The 17,461-nt window shown below is 40.2% G+C and overlaps 1 long non-coding RNA gene across 1 annotated transcript in view; it reads left to right on the top strand.

Moving 5' to 3' along the window:
• Positions 1–14,073: 14,073 nt before the first annotated feature.
• Positions 14,074–17,461, top strand: part of LOC125620188 — a 54,236-nt gene continuing 50,848 nt past the window's right edge. The window contains exons 1-2 of the long non-coding RNA XR_007351785.1: positions 14,074–14,117; positions 14,644–14,731. This is a non-coding gene — a long non-coding RNA (uncharacterized LOC125620188). The remainder of the gene's footprint in view (positions 14,118–14,643; positions 14,732–17,461) is intronic.

Genomic DNA, 17,461 nt, shown 5'->3' with positions numbered 1-17,461 from the left:
AGTAGGGGTGGAAGTACAGGATTTCCTTCCCTCTGGACTTGGGCAGAATTGGGGGAAGAAAGGCATGAAATTTCCCTTCTCTGTCTAGAGGCCTTCTCTCAGATTAGAAAGTCCCGAACAAGCATCCTCCATCTGAGAATGACCTAATCTGGAAATTATCTTCACCCAAATGAAGACTGAGTCTGGACCCCATATAGGCACACCTGCACCTACACAGCTGGAAAGAATCCTATCAGAGAGAGTCTAGTCTCCATTCCTTGTACTCACAGTAGCACGTGGTGGGACTGTGAAGGAAGAGAAACTTCAAGCCCAGTCATTACAATGCCATACAGCTCAGCAATTCCTTCCTGTCCCCTGAGGAAAGAACTTAAACTTGCCTCCCTATCTCAGCCATGTATCCCTTCATCTGGATCTCCAGGGAAATTACATCACAGCATCATTACAAACTCCCTTCAACATCCTGAGAGGAATTTCCTCCAGTTGTCCTCCTACAAATGGGAGCCCATTTCTTTTCCATAGGTTTTTGCTAGAAAGAGTGGGCAGGCTTTATTAAACCATTATTCAGCTTTGACTTTGGTCACAAGGTAATCAAAGTCCAGTCAGCATTTCTTCACATCCTGCCAGTCAATAATTAATCTACCCCTCATGAGGGCTCTGAGAACTTTTAATGTCTTAAGTGACACTATGCAGAGTCCACCCCATCTGATAATCAAGTCTGAGGCTGGTCTAGACTCCTCTACATCTTGAGAAGCTGCCCCCAAGGAAGTATACAAATGTGAAGTAGTCTTTCTCACTAAAAATATCAAGAAATCCATGTTTTAGATTGATTATTCACTCTGCTATCCCAGCACTAACCTGTAACATGTAGAACCATTTGTGATTGGTGACAATTTGGTTCCTTTCATCTGACCATATAGAGAGATGTTCAGACCACTTAAGTGGAGTCTTGTGGCAATTTGGCTTTTGCAAACAAAATATTGACTCACTACCATACATTCAGGCATCATATCACAATTTGAAAATGGCATAGTACATTTGATGTAGGAGATAGACTCCTATAAAACCGGGGATGTACAACATTTTAGAAACTAGAATTAACATCCCATATGGATTGGCAACCACGAGATCCTTAATTTCTGAGTCATTGTAATAAATTTTGGGTTTATCTCCAAATTCCTACCTTATCCTGTCAAATAGCTAATTTTATGGGGAAAAAAGCAATGAAAATCCAAACTTTACAGAACTGATGGTAATCTCTATTAAAAGCAGATTATTTTCATAAAAGAGACTTCAGGCATAAGAGATGAAAATAGGTATTGCCTTTTACAGCAATATCCACACTTTCAGATTTTACGAATAGTAAAATGGCCCGAAATATTTTAGGAATGACAGAGAATTGTCAACATTTTATCTTACCAAGTTGGAGTATTACTTTTTTAAGTGTATAAATAAATAAATATTATTTTCAGTCATCATATTTTTCAAAATAGTAGGGATATTATAACATCAAAATGCAAGAAGTGTATAATCTCACAATGAATTAAGAAATGACATACATCAGATAGAGCACTAATCTCTAGGGTATATAAAGAACTCAAAAAGCTAAGCACCAAAAAAACCTAAATAACCCAATCAACAAATGGGCCAAGGATCTGAACAGACACTTCTCAGAAGAGGATATACAACCAATCAACAAATATATGAAAAAATGTTCATCATCTCTAGCAATTAGAGAAATGCAAATCAAAACTACTCTAAGATATCATCTCACTCCAGTCAGAATGGCAGCTATTATGAAGACTAACAACAATAAGTGGTGGTGAGGATGTGGGGAAAAAGGTACACTCATACATTGCTGGTGAGACTGCAAATTGGTGCAGCCAATATGGAAAGCAGTATGGAGATTTCTTGGAAATCTGGGAATGGAACCACCATTTGACTCAGCTATCTATCCCTCTCCTTGGTCTATACCCAAAGGACTTAAAAACAGCATACTACAGAAACACAGCCACATCAATATTTATAGCAGTACAATTCATAATAACTAAACTGTGGAATCAACCTAGATGCCCTTCAGTGGATGAATGGATTAAAAAAAATGTGGCATATATACACAATGGAATTTTACTCAGCAATAAAAGAGAACAAAATCATGGCATTTGCAGGTAAATGGATGGCGTTGGAAAAGATGATGCTAAGTAAAGTTAGTCAATTCCAAAAAAACAAATGCTGAATGTTTTCTCTGATATAAGGAGGCTGACTCATAGTGGGGTAGGGAGGAGGAGCATGGGAATAATAGATGAATTCTAGATAGGGCAGATGGGTGGGAGGTAAAGGGAGGGGGCATGGGATTAACAAGGATGGTGGAATGTGATAGACATCATTATCCAAAGTACATGTATGAAAACATGAATTGGTGTCAACATACTTTATATACAACCAGAGATAAGAAAAAATGTGCCGTATAAGTGTAATAAGAATTGTAATGCATTCTGCTGTCATTTATTTTTTAAAAAAAAATTAATAAAAAAAGAAATGACAGTTGGCATTAGTGCACTGCTTTTAAATAGAGATTCAAGAACTTCTTAAATGTTAAAATATTGCAAGATATGTTTTAATTTGTTATTTTATTTTTCATGTAACTTATTTTTTGTACAAGCATGATAAAATTAGGGATACACATTTATTAGAAGTATTCAAATAGAAATTCAAACATTCAATATTTGTTTTTATCTTGTACTTTATCTTAAATACAAGTTTTCATAGGTATATGGACCTAAATGGAAGCAATATATCTAATAATACTGCTACTTCAATAAAGTTGAGAGTTGAATGGTATCTTCCAAAGAGACATATTTAAGTCCTTTCCAAGTCAAATGCATTTTTGTTTGGAAGTAGAGTCCTTGCAATTGTAATCAGATCAAAATGAGACCAGACTGGATTAGGGTATGCCGTGGTGTGCTTATAAGAGAAAGGAACAGGGCACAGAGAAACATGCAGGCAGAGAAGAGCATGTGAAGACAGAGGGGACTGACTACGGGCCTAGGAATGCCAACATTTCCAGGCAACTCCCAGAAGCTAAGAGGTAAGGAAGGATGCTTTCATGGAGGCTTCAGAGGTGGCTTAGCCCTGTCAACACGTTGATATTAGATGTTTTCCCTCCAGAAATAAGACAAGAAAATACTGTTTTAGCTACCTAATTTACTATACTCTTCCCCCTTATCTGCAGGAAATTTGTTCTAAGAATCCTGGGGAATACACTATGTCTTTTCCTATACATACACGCATATGATAAAGTTTAATTTATAAATTAGGCAGGGTAATAAATCAGCAATAATAAATGATAATAAAATAGAACAATATATAACATTGTAGTGCAATAAATGTTTCTCTTTCTGGAATTTTCCACTTAATATTTTCACACTTGGATTGACTACAAGTGCCTGAAACCACAGAAAGTGAAACCTTTGACAAAGGAAGTTCTGTGCTTTGTTGCAGCAGCCCTAGGAAACAAAGTTGAGTGGGGTAGACTGAAAGAAATCAAGACCCTTTGGCCTCTATGTTGTGTCCCTTGCTATATGACTAAGGAAACAACAGGGCAGGCAAACTAGGGCTCCCAACATTGGAGGTTGAGGGAAATGGGGAATGTACCCCATTTGGCAGCAGCTCATGTGAGGGCAGGTGGTACTCAGGGCCCTGATCACTCATAAGACATAGAAATTTACATAAAAGAATTCCCACAAATTCTGTTCCAAATCAGTGTTGATCATCAGAGTTTTCCAAATTGATGGAAAAAAATTAATGCTGCACTCATGACAAAATAGTAAATATAAGTTCTCATTTTCACATAATACCTTCTCCAGAAGGAAGGTACCCTTGAACTCAAACACCCCATTGATTAAAAAAAAAACTTCTTTGGAAACCTAGACCCAAATGGCCAAAACCAAGGAGAAAGCTCCAGGACCTGTGGCCTGAGTGAAGAATCATCTTCCTCTGCATTAGCACTTCAGCTTCTAAGTCCATTAATCCAGAGCTCCCTGCAGGGCCCTGTTATCCTGGGGGCCCATGGGGCAGTGTCTCTAGGGGCAGAACTACTCAGTTCACTGGTGCCCTTGGACCTGTCAGAGTTTCCATCTGTGTTTGTACTCCTCCACTCTGTGCTCAAGCCTGGGGAGGGGGGCATCCTTCCAATGGCTCCTGGGCTATGGAATGTATTTAAAAGCCTTGTTCAGAACCCTTGTCCACCTCTCTCAAATTTGACAATTGTTTAAGCGTTATTGCTTGAATGGATGCAGATGTTCAGTTCATCTCTCACTGGGAGGAGCACTTCTTTAGAAGAAGGAGAAAAACTGGCTTTTTTCTTCTTTTTTTTTTCTTTTCGTAGACACATATTTTATCTTTATATTTGTATCAAGAGCTGCCAAGAGATACATCTGGTCCCCAAATCAAGAATCTCACACTCCTCCTCCCAACTCACAGCTTTCCAAGCGCCTCTCTTTGTGATCTCTGCCCAAACAAGCTGTCAGCCGAGCTCAACGGACAGATGACCAACACCTCGTGGAGGAAAAGGGTCCTTTTCTCATGGATGCCAGGAAGAATGGCACCAATGGCATTTTTAACGTCATCTGCTGCCTTTTACTTTTTTCCATACAGCTCATTTTCTGATTAATATTTTCAGCAGCTAGAGCAAATGCCAGTTTAATTAAATTTCCACACCATCCCCCCTTTATCCAATTAGTGGGTTCACTGGCTCCTCAACAACCTCCAGCGTCTGCATTTGTAGTGAATGCTCAGTTGCTTCTGGCTTTGCCAAAAAAAAATCTGTTACATATTAAGTTATAATAAGATATAGGCAATTATAGTAGCAGCAGGACAAATAGATTTGTATGGTTCATTACAACGGATTTCTGGAACATACATAGTGTAAATAACCAGTTTCTAGGGCAGAGTATATTTTGAAGAAATGTTTTTAAAAGTTGGGTGGGGGGGAGTGGTGGGAAAAGGCCATGATTAGTTGCTATAAGGAAGGAAACCCTACCACTCATAGTTTTCTGTTATTTAGATGAGCAACATTTCAACACATAAACCACAAATAGAAGTGAAAGATGAAGAAACATTCCATGGAAAATGGGTGGCAACCTGTTTTTCATTTCTAGAATGAGAGTAATACCAGTGTCATTATATTTGAAAAAACTGGGTAAGCAAGGAAAAGGATCAAACCACAGAAAAGTCTCTGATGTGTGACCAGTCATGTACATACCCTCTGCACACTGTCCGTAATATCTCATTAAAACCTCATGATACTGGACTGAGATACTAAAATGACAATGTCACAGAGTTCACTCTAATAGCTACTGTTTCCCAAGAGAGAAAAGGGAGGCTTAAGAAGAGGCTTAACTGTTCAAGGTCACCCAGCTAGGAAGTACCAGAGTCAGAAACAGTGTGAGTCTTTCTGACTCTAAAAACTGCACTCTTTCCATGACACTATTCTAGGCAAAGAGGACTGAGTCAATGTATAAATAGAGTATAAGAAATCCTTTCTGCTGGCAAAGGTTTCAGAAATGCCAGAGGAGCTTCTTCTCTTAAGTTAATATAGTAATTAGCTCAAGACACATCAGGCTAGTTGGATGCCAGCAGGTCTTGATAATGAAGTGAAGGAATGGTATCCCACTGAGTGGGCAGAAAGGGCTTCTGTGATAGAAATGAACACGAAGCAGGGGAAACAAGATTGGGTGAATTTATTACTTAAATTTATATTACTTAAATTTAAGTCCCTGACACAGCTCTACCTCAGGGACGTAAAATCCCCAATTGTGAAATATAGTATCATCTTCCTCACTATATTTAAGAAAAATACTACAATATCCTGAGAACTGCACCTAGACAGAGCCTTCGGAAATCTTGTGCCTCCTGCCACCCAACTTATCCCTAAGTCATAAGCATTATTGTTTTATCTTAAAATCCTTCCAGGAAGGTGGTTCTCCAGCACTCTTCTGTGTTCCATATGGAGAACTATTTTTTAACCAATACCACTCTGCAGAATCCATTTTATGACTCCCAGGATAAATTCAAGGCATTTTGCCTAATTCTTCAGCCCAGATTGGAAGTAGAGTTGAAAAATTCCATATAAGTAAATACTCTATGAGTTTACACAGGCTGAAGTTACTGAGCCCAGAATATTATCAAGTTCCCCAGAGAACCTACAGCAGCATGTGAAAATGTCTTTAAAGAGATGTGCCAAAGTGCTAACCTCTCCCACTTTGAGAAACAAGGGTAGGAAGGGAAGATTTGAGCTCCTTGGGATGGGTGCAGAGCTGGGTGAGCAGATCTTGCATTTGATCAGAGTGAGGGTCCCATGCAGAAGCTAGCAGCCAACCAAAGAAGAGAAACCTGACTGCTAAACTGGGAGAACAGGAGCAGCATTTCTGTTTGAGTAAGGTTTGGTGATGTTCACAAGAGTCTGTTACCTTTTATGTTCTGTGTGTCCACTTTTGTTGGTCCCAAGTTGCCTGTGTTGAAGTGGAAAGTTCAGGATTTGAAGTCCTGGGAAATATGTTTGGTCTATCTTTGTCTTTATGCACTTGTGAAATTTTAATCAATCCAATACTAAAGTCTCTTATATCTGAAATGAGTGGTCTAAAATTCATGGCCCCATGGTCTTTTCTAGTACTAAGACACATAAGTCTTGAACAATAAAGATCAAAGTTGAGTTAATTGAGTCTCACCTAGTGAAATATGCAGCAGAATTTAAAACCTACAATGAAATATCAAACATGATAAGAGCAAGGGGTTGAAACTGATCTCTCTGGACTCTTAGTCCCTTTATAGCTAAAACTCATTATCAAATCCCAAGGACAAGAACAAATTCAAAATAATTTGTATCAGACTTGTCTTCCAGAGGGACAACCCTACCCATGACCCTAATAACAGGGGTCAGAACACCCAGCCTGGGTGCACTGTTCAGTGTTCTTGTGCCCCATCCTAAAGAATGAGGATTGAATAAGTAGTATCCAGAGGAAGTGTGAGCCAAGCAGAGTCCTCTACAGAGAAACTGAAATTTGTGAACTGAATGATGAGGGGACATAGGTGTCTAGAGAGGATAGCAGTCAGGGTGGACCACAAGAAAACTAAAGCTACAGGGCAGCAGGAACCAAAGTGAATGAGGAATGATCCTACGGTGCAGGTACATGTTCTTCAGAAATAGTCTTCCCATCCACCTATCCACCTAGTACACATACCTCTACTAGTCCTCTGCCCCTAAATCAGACTGATACTGTGACCAGTTAAATATGGTTGAAGTACCAGTGTGGCCTCCAAGGATAGGCCATGAGGAGCTTTGCAGTTTCCACTGGGACTCTTGAGATGCTCTCTCTTACAATTCAGCTGCCTTGCTAAGAGATAGCCATGTCACAGAGAGAGGTCGCATATAGGGATTCCAGTCAAAGCTCCCACTGAGCTTCCTGTCCATAGCTAGTGTCAAATGCTGGCCCTGGGAGTGACCCACTTCAGAAATTCAGCCCAGGTGAGCTTCAAGATGGCTCCAATTCTAGCTGCCATCTCCCTGTACATCCATGAAACACCTCGAGTAGGTGTGGAATGTTGTCAACTCACAGAACTATGAGAGTTAGTGATCATTTATATTTCAAGGCACTATATTTTGGAGTAGTCTGATGTGTACTAACAGATAACCAGAACAGGTCCATAGAGAAGGGAGCAGATGGAAAGAGAAAATCATCTACAAGAGAGATAGATACTGGTTCCTGAGAAATAGTGAACCCAACAGAGCTTCATCTATCTTTAAAATACCAGTCTTTCATTTGGATAAATTTAAGAAAGTGTCTTCTCCTTATAGTTAAAAAAAAAAAAAAACAACTAAAATCCAACTAGAAAAAGAGTGAAATAGACAGATACCTAGTGGTAGACCGGGACTGTAGGTTTCCAGAAGCTATCTCAGATAAATACTTGCCCTAACAAGATTTTCACACCTCTGTCATGTAATGAGAAACACAAAACTGTTAGAATTTTTGTTCATGAATCCAAATATATTAAACTGATGAAGGCAGCTTATGAAATTATCTATTCTCAGAATTTCAAATGTGAAGCAGAGTAGTATGGAATCCCTACTACCCAAGTGTCAGTCATTGAATTCTAGGTCATCAGGAAATGGGGCATTCATGTCTCCTCTGCCTCTCCTCTTCTCCCTTTTCTCTCAGAAGCCCCAGGGCTGAAATGGTTGGCAATTGCTTTTTCCCCTTCCTGGTTAGCCAGTCCTTCCTATATGGTAGAATTCCCACTTTCTCTGTGTCCTACCTATTCTTTTTCTTTCTTACCCTGGAATGAGGGCTAAGCCTCAGTGGCAGATGGCATAAAAGGGGCTATAGGAAGTAAAAACTTTTGGAAAGTGGGAGATTGGGTGTAGCTTTCATCATATTCAGTAAAAGAAGACCCTACAACAGGAAAAAAGTCCATTGTCTCTCTCAATGCCTTGACTTTGCTCTAAACTTAGCTACTTAGCCTATGCTTGAACAAATCCAAGTAAGTAAAATATTTTAAGCAAGATCACCTTTTCTCCATAGCCCCTCCAGTGCTCCCATGGTGTAAATTATCAGCTCTTAGATAGTTTAATGATGGCTGTTAGAAATTGAAGAAAAGGAAAATCCACTCCCAGACTCCTTACCCAAGGTCACTGAGAATCAGTGGGTGAACAAGGACTAAGATCCATGGCATTCCCTACCAGCCTTCTTTTGAGCCAGGAGATCAAAGCCTGTGCAGTCAGCCTTCTGGCCCTGATTTGCATTGTGAAAGTCACCTGTCTAGCTCTGCCCCCAAGGCAAAAAGATCAAAGCTGAGAGGGTAGCCTGGGGCAGGGAAGAAATACAGTATTGATGCAATGAGATGCACAGTAATTCTCCTCCATCCACTTTTTCAATAATGAAAGTGAGCCTGGGAAGTGACCAGTAACCATCTCCTTCCAAGAGCTCACATCAGGACTCACACTGGTCCTGCCAAATATGCCTCATGCAGTTTTTCCCAGAAAAGAAAAGCAGCAAGGAAAAGGAGATTACAGCCAGCTATGTTGCCAGCTCTGAGGGTTCTCAGGCTCCTTTTCCACCTCTGTGGAAGTACTCTGTGGGGAGATGGGTTTTAAACTCTTTCAGTCTCACAATTCAGGAATAATTACATGCAGACGTTAAAAATCTAAAACAGTTAAAAGAGTATCTATGGTCCTTAAAATGAGGTGGGGGACAGTCAGGATGGCTGTTATCAAAAATGCTAAAAATAGCAAATGCTGGTGAGGATGTGGAGAAAGGGGACCAGTTCAGGGCTAGTGGGAGTGTAAATTAGTACACCCATTGTGGAGAAGAGTATGGAGGTTCCACCAAATACTAAAAATAGATCTCTGTGGAGAAGATAGTTGGAGAGTAACTTCTCACTATGGGATGTCTGTCGCTGGAATGCCCTGATGACTACCATGCTGAGCTGAGCTTAGATGAAAAGAGGAGGAGGCTGTGAGGCAGATAAGAGGTAGGAATGTCAAGTTTGGTGACAAGCTGAGATATCAGAGCCACACATAAAACCCAAGGATTAGACATATTTTACATTAGGGAAGACAACAGGGGCAAAATATATACTGACTTTGAGGTCCTTGGAGATTTCTCTGTCTGAAACTCCTGCTGAAGATGACATCACTAACCTTCAGCAGAAGCCAGGCTCCTGGGAGCCATGGCTCACCACAGAAGCAGCTAGAGTTTCTGTATAAGAGAAGCCCAGGCCCCTATGGCCCTGGCTGCAGAGTGTGGGCAGTGAAGGAAGATGTAAGGATTAAATGGTGAAAATACTAAGTGAACATGAGTTCCTTATTTGTGATCTGGATATTAAAATTTTTCAGCTTCCACATTTCAAATGTTGAAGAAGGATCATTTATATATTTATTCCCCCTATTTCTAAAAAGATGACAAAAGCTGTTAAAAAAAAAAAAGCTGGCCCCTCTCCCCATGGTAAGCACTCATGTGTGCTATTTGCAACCTGGTTAATCTGGTTTCCAGTTGAATCTTCCCATTTGCCTCAGCCAGTGAGCTTTTCTACCTCTTCCCCAACCATGTCCTGTCCTTTACCCTCTTGATTCTAAGCATGCATATTGCTCCTACCCCCAGAGGGCAATTTTCTACTGTTTCTACAGATAAGTCCTGTCACCAGGAGCATGGATGTTTAGGATTCTGGGTGCCAATTCTGACTTTGCTACTTACTGCCCATGCCTCACTAGCATTTGCTATTTTTAGCATTTTTGATAACAGCCATTGTATAAGAGTCATTGAAACTCTCTGAGCCTTGCTTCCACATTTGCCAAACAAGGCAAAGATGAAAAGAAGTAACAGACACACAGCACACTCTACACCTGGCATATAGCAGGTATTCCTAGAGAGCAGCTATTACCTGTCTACTCCACCTCCGTTCTTCCATATGTCACTCTGGGGAAGCAAGATTGACCAGGAGCTGGCTGGGCACAGTGGTGCATACCCACAATCCCAGAAGCTCAGGAGGCTGAAGCAGGAGGATCATGAGTTCAAAGCCAGCCTCAGCAAAAGCAAGGAGCTCAGCAACTCAGTGAGACCCTGTTTCTAAATAAAATACAAAATAGGGCTGGGGATGGGGCTCAGTGGCTGAGTGCCCCTGAATCTAAGCATGCATATTGCTCCTACTGCCTTAATGTGCCTGACTCCCTTCCAGCTGATGGACTCACAGGAGAGCCAGGAGGATGAAATGTGCCTCTTTTGGTTTTCACTTGAGTTCAAATAGAGGAAGAGAAAGTCTCCAAAGATCTCCTTCCCTCCTGTCTCTGAATTCAACCTGTTCATCTCCACTAACACATCAGCCCAATGATTTTCAAGTCCAATTATTTCTAACATCTTTAACATAGTCCCAAATGTCCTTTCTTTGACAACAACCAACCCAAAGCATCAAAACTTCTGGTTGTAAATGAGATATATCAGAGGGTAGAATCTCACTTTAAAGGGTGGGAAAAATAGCCCTTAGATATACCGAAGATGGGCTGATACACAGGCTTGAAGAGCAATAATTGTGGGGCTTCAAGTAATAAGGTAGAAAGTTCTGGGGTCCAGAAAATGGACAGAAGGAGAGTTGGGATCTGCAACATTGAAGGCATCTGTCCACAAACACAAATTCAACACAAAGGGAGGATCTGGAAACTCCATGGTATCAGGCCAGACAAGGAAAGAGATTCAGTGTAGATGGCCCTGCAACTATTTCTTAGTACAAGCAATTTTCTTGGCTACTACTGCTGCTCTTGAGAGCCCCCTACTGGACTGAAGGCATATTCAGCATTTTCAGTGAGGCATCAGCCCAAAGACACCTGGACCACACCGGGACATCATTGGTTTTCACAAGTACATATGGCAGGTTTAGTGCTTCCCACACTGTTCTAAGCCCTGCAGATACAGCTAAGAAGAAGGCTAACTGCTACCTTTGTGGACCTTATATGCTAGTGATGCATTCTTGTCTGGATAACACAAGATACAACACGGACGCTCAAAGCCAGGATTCACACGCCCAATATGTCCGTGGGCCGGAAATAACAGCCATGAACAGAGTAATCCAGTTGTAAAACAGTACAGATGATGGGGACTGTGGAGACTAGAGATCTTCTGCCACACCCAAAGAAGGAAGCCATTTATTGGTTCCAGACAATTGTTCCCACACAAGACTGTAATTTCATTGTTTTTAGATCTTTCTGGTTTGTCAGTAAAAGCCAGAAAGTATCCAATTATTCAATCTGAAAACAATCAAACTAAACTCATCTGATGGCAAGGTCCTGTCTGAGAGACATCTCTTTGTGACTCCTGCTTCCGATGTTCAGTGAGGATTGACAGAAATTGAGGGGTCAAGTCAATCAACAATTCTAATGTTCTAGCACAGTAGGGTAACTATTACTGGCCACATTAGTTCTATATTTTAAAATAGCTAGTAGAAAAGATTTTGAATGTTTCTAACAGAAAGAAATGATAAACATTTGAGGTGATGGATCTGCCAATTACCCTGATCTGATCATTACACATGGAATACATGTTTTGAAGTATCACATTGTACCCCATAAATATGTACAATTATCATATGTCAATTAAATTGTGTGTGTATATGTTGTATTTAAACTCAAAATCAGAAAGACATAGTCTCAAACTGGCTTCATCATTTGCTAACAGGGCAGTAAGGTCACTTTTTAAAGGCAGATTACATCTGCAAAACAGGAACAATATCATAAAACATTGACATTAATCAACAAATGATAGATGTATAGAACCCCTACCTGACATGTGGATAAACCACATGTGCATCATACACACACACACACACACACAGAGTTAATTGTTATAAGTGCTGGGTGTTGAAATCTTGGCAGGAAACATGCACATTCAAAGGTTTTAACTGAAGGGGTTTAGTTGTTCTGCTTACAGAGGCATGCAAAGGGCACAGGGGTTGGTGGGGAATGCAAACAGAGGATGAGGCAACAAGGACTAGAAATATCAGGGAGTCATTACCACCCCTAGTATGCAGGAACAAAGGGAGGGAAAAAGCTCTGAGATTCTGAGGGAGATGGAGCTGTGAGTGAAGGATACTTGACAGGTGTGATGGTCCTAAAGGAAAACTGACCCAACAGATTGCTTCTACATCACAGGCCTTCCTAATCTCCTGCTGCTGCCTCCCTTTGCCCAAACCAATCTAGAAGCCAGATGGCAAGACAGCCTTGTGGCAAAATCTGCAGAGATCTGTCTCACAGGGAAAGGCAAGGATGGAAAGAACAGAACGTGTATCAACGGACCTGGAAGAAGGCACAGCTGTCCTGCTTTTCTCCTGTCTATTGAGTATGCACCAGCCCCTTTCTTACACTGTACCCTATGGGCAAATATGCTTGAGGAATCCTCTTCACTCCACCTCAAAATGCTTTTTAACTCTGAACTTGTCAAGCCAACCAAGAAATACTCAAAAGTTATTTTCTAGGAAAGGCTCAGGCATTGCATAGAATTCTGCATGGAAGGAACAGTGGAGCTATACAAGGCTCAGCAGCTCTGTGGACAGAGCTAATATCAGGGTTGGTCTGAGATCTAAATGATCAGGTCTCCTCTGCATTACAGGTTACTGGGGTGGGAGGTTTGCTGAAAGAGAAAGGAGTGAAGGAAAGAGCAAAGTCCAGTTGAGGAAGAAAAGAAAAGACAGGGGACTAGCAGGAGCCAGGGTGACCTTACTGTCACATTGGGCTAGCAATGTATGTTGGGAGGAAGGGGTGAGTAGGAAAAGGAATGATCAGGAAAAGTCAAACCTCAAGCAATGACTTAAAATTGATCAGCCAGCATATGTTAGGCTATAACAGAAAGCCTAGTCATGTTATGACTTGGCTATGAGATGTCCCTCCAGAAGCGCTTGTGTTAATGCAGGAGGATTTAGAAGTGAAGTGATCAGATCATGAGAGCTATGACTTAATCCATTGATATAAGTGAATTAATCCATTTTCAGATTCATAATTTGAATGAACTAGGTGGTAACTATGGGCAGGATGGGCGTGGTGAAGGAGTAGGTCACTAGGGCATGCCCTTGAGGAACTATATTTTGTTCCTGTCTCCTTGCAATGTCTTCTCTCGCTCCCTCCCTCCCTCTCTCTGCTTCCTGACTTTCCTCTACCACACTCTTCTGCCAATGTTCTGTCTCACCTTAGGCCCAGAGTAATGCAGTTGGCCAGTTACAGACTGAACTTCTGAAATTGTGAGCCTAAAATAAACTCCCCCCTCCACTTTAAATTGTTCTTATCAGGCATCCTGCTCAGAGTGATGAAAAACTGACTAACGCAGTCTTATAACTAAACAAGTTTAGAGGTTAGGGCAAGATTAGGACGGCTTGAGCAAATCTGTAGAACAATGATCTGGATCTAGCCTGTTTCTACATGGTGGTTTCCTTCTCTGGCCAGGGATTGCAAGGCTGCCACAGCATCAAAACTCACTTCCATGCATGAGAACATCTGGCTTCTGGAAGCTCCGCTAGAAAATAATATTCTTTTTTCTTTTTCAGATGCATCCAATAAACTTCTGATTACACTTCCTGAACCTCAAGTGAGTCACACACTCATCCTTGAATGAATTCCTATGTCCAAGGAAATAGTACATGATGACTGGTGTAGGGCTGGCTCTCCAGAAACAACTTCTATGACAACAGGGACAAGCAGGATTACTCTGACCAAGTAATGATGATCTCAATTATCCCTTGGCTGGTACATAACTAGTACCATTTAGATGTCTATGAGAGGAGACAGCTCATGACAATGAATGTCTTGGGGCATGATATAATGGGCATTTGAGGGCATTAGGTTTCGTTCTCCTGATGAATCCCAGAAAAAAAAAATCCTCAATTTTCAATGCCTTTTATAAACAAAGTTGTATTTTTCATTTATGTGACATGTACAATGAAGGGTTGTCTTGGAGCTTTCTTTGCTCCCTGTCTCCTCTCTCAGAGACCCAGGCAAATAGAGCTTCCACCATCAGGAATGCCCGTGATTGCCATGACAGGGAAAAAACTGATTTTTACTCTGCCTTTAAGTGTCCACCTGGAAGTGACATGTCAATTCCACTTGCATTTCAGTGTCCAAAGCAGGTTACACAGCAACTTCCACCTTGAAGGCACTAGAGAAGTGCATTGTGAGGAGATGAATGAAAGTGCCCATGAGCAGGTAAGACAGACATTCCAGGAGAAAGCATATTGTTGATGCAGAAGAAGGATATAAAGGAATGCTTTAAAAATAATTTTTATTACAACTATGAGTGCATATTAATTGTACAAAATAATGAATTTTACAGTGACACTTTCATAATGCATGTAATATGCTTTGTTCCTACAGCCTCCCTATTATCCTTACCTACTCTCCTTCCACTCCAGGGCATTTTCCCCTCCCCAAAGAATCCTCTAAGGGGATGTTTATACTCTTCTTCACATAGCCCCTTAGGGAGTAGGAACTCAGACAATAGCTGTATGAATAGTTGTGTACACATGCATGTTGAAGTGCTGCAAATGTGACAAATAACAAGTGAAAAAAATCTCAGCATAACCAGAATGTTCACAGCAGTGTAATGGTTCAAAAAAACCAAACTATATGGATAATTCTGTGACATTGTGTGTTTTAACTGGTGTATAATAATTGTACATAATAATGGGATTTATTATGCCATATTTGTATAGGCACAAAACATAATTTGATCAATCTCATTCCCCAGTGCCTTCTCTTTCCTTCCCCTCCTCCTCCCACTAATCTGCTTGCTTTACTTTACTGATCCCTTGTTATTATTATTAATTTAATTAGTGAGCTGTATATATATATGAAAGTGGGATTCACTGTGGATTATTTGCACATGGACATAGCATAACTTGATAGATTTCATTCCCCAGGACTTCCCTAAGACCTCCCCCTTCTTCCTCCCCCTCAGACCTCTTCCTCTACTCTATCTCTAGAATTTTAAAATGTTGCTTTGAAGAGTGTTTAATGATATGGAAAAATTTTAATGATAAATAAAAATTAAGTGAAGAAAAAAGAATTATATTGTATTATTAACATAAATTGCACACTCAAGGAAGAAGACAAAGGAAATATTGATGATGGCTATCTCTAGTGAATGTTACTATCTTCTTTGTGTTTTTCTGTATTTAGTTTTTTATATGGATGAGTAAATCTTAGAAAATAATAAGGTAAAAATATAATTTAAAAATAGGAATATAAGGATATTTATTATAGCAATTTTTGTAGCAGAAAATTTAAAACATCTAATCTCCATAATAGGAGGTTGGTTAAATGAATTGTAGGTCATAATAGGTTATGATGAAACATTAAGATCCATTAGATCTGCTTTGAATATTTGCTAAGATATAGTAAGTAAAAAAAAAGTTACGGGGAAGTGGGTATTGTATACTGCCATTGTTTAAATTCATGCACACATACACACATTTTTTTTTCAAAGAATGCACAAAATTTTGTTAACAGTGGTTGCCACTAGGTAGGGAAATCTAGGAGACCACAGAACAGATTTATAGCTATGGATAGGGACTTTCAACTCTATGTTCTTTACATTGTTTGATTTTTTAACCCTATATGTACATTATTTATTTGGAGTCATATTTTACAAATAAATGATACAAAAGAAATAAGTCAGCTGCTAACTCCGGTAGACACATTACAATTACCAGATCCTTTCACTGCCCTTTTGGCTTCAGGCCATCATTCAGTGCCTTCAGACCCAGCTTGGGCTCTAGCCACAGCTTAGTGAGGCTTACGGGTTGAACATGGATTTCATTGATCTGTCTGCCATCGTAAGCACAAATAACAGAGGGTCCCCCAAGGCTGCTGGACTCAGACTTGGGGAATACAAGTCATCTTTTCACCTGGGCTACAGATATCTGGCATCCTTCCCAGGGACTTGTCTGTTCAATACACAAAGTCCTCCACTTAGCTGATTTTGAAAATTTCCTGTAAATAATTGACATCTTGAGCCCATGCCTTTTTGTCTGCCCAGGGCCATTTAATTCTTGGGAATTACTTATATTCATACTGAGCAGGACTAACTACTGTAGATAATCTCAGGGTCAAACTTTCTGAAGAAAAAGAGATCAAATGCACAGCCTGCAAATTCAGCACTCAGTCCCCCAAAGTAAAGTGTTAGAGTATGGCTAATTGTAGTTTATATCCCAGGACAAACTTGGTGAGAATATAGTTGAGAGCAGAAGAGATTTTTGTTCCTTAACTTTATTCTGAAATTGGGCTCTATGGTTCACTAAGCTTTGATCTCACCATACCTTCTCCCAGCACCGCCAACAGCATATGTTCACCTATTCCCAGCTCTGCAGGGAATAGCCCGTGATAAATGTTACTTATTCATACAGCAAATTCCCAGTGCAGGTGTCAGGCTTACAGTGACAAAGGGAACCCAAAAGAGAATAACTGCTGCTCTCATGGAGTTTATATTCAAGTAGATAGGCAGAAATTCTAAAATTTAAAAAGTAAGATATATAATATGGTATAAATACTAAGAAGAGAGAAAAAAAACCCAGGCATGGATAGAAAGTGCCAGAGAGAGAACTCACACAAAAGGTGAAGCTGGAAGACCTGAAGGCAACAGAGCAGGGACCATGTGGCTATTGAGGGAAGTGTGCTTTGTGAGAAGAAGCCAAGTTTACCTCCAGTTCAGCAGAAGGCAGAAATAGATGGTCCACTGAGATTTTGAAATGATGTTTTAAAATTTCTGCAATAAAACATTTTAAAATTTATTTCCAAGTTCTGAACAGTTATAAGAAATAATACAAGTGTCCAAAATTGGTTATATCATGGTATAACCATAAAGAGAACTATAATCTAGTCCTTAACAGCCATGGATTTGGAAGAATATTTAATATGGTGGGAAAACTCATTCGAAAT

Source organism: Marmota marmota, unplaced genomic scaffold (genome assembly GCF_001458135.2).
Source record: "Marmota marmota marmota unplaced genomic scaffold, marMar, whole genome shotgun sequence".
Classification (NCBI taxonomy): domain Eukaryota; kingdom Metazoa; phylum Chordata; class Mammalia; order Rodentia; family Sciuridae; genus Marmota; species Marmota marmota.
The sequence above is the reverse complement of the archived record's forward strand: the minus strand, read 5'-3'. Positions and strand labels throughout refer to the sequence as shown.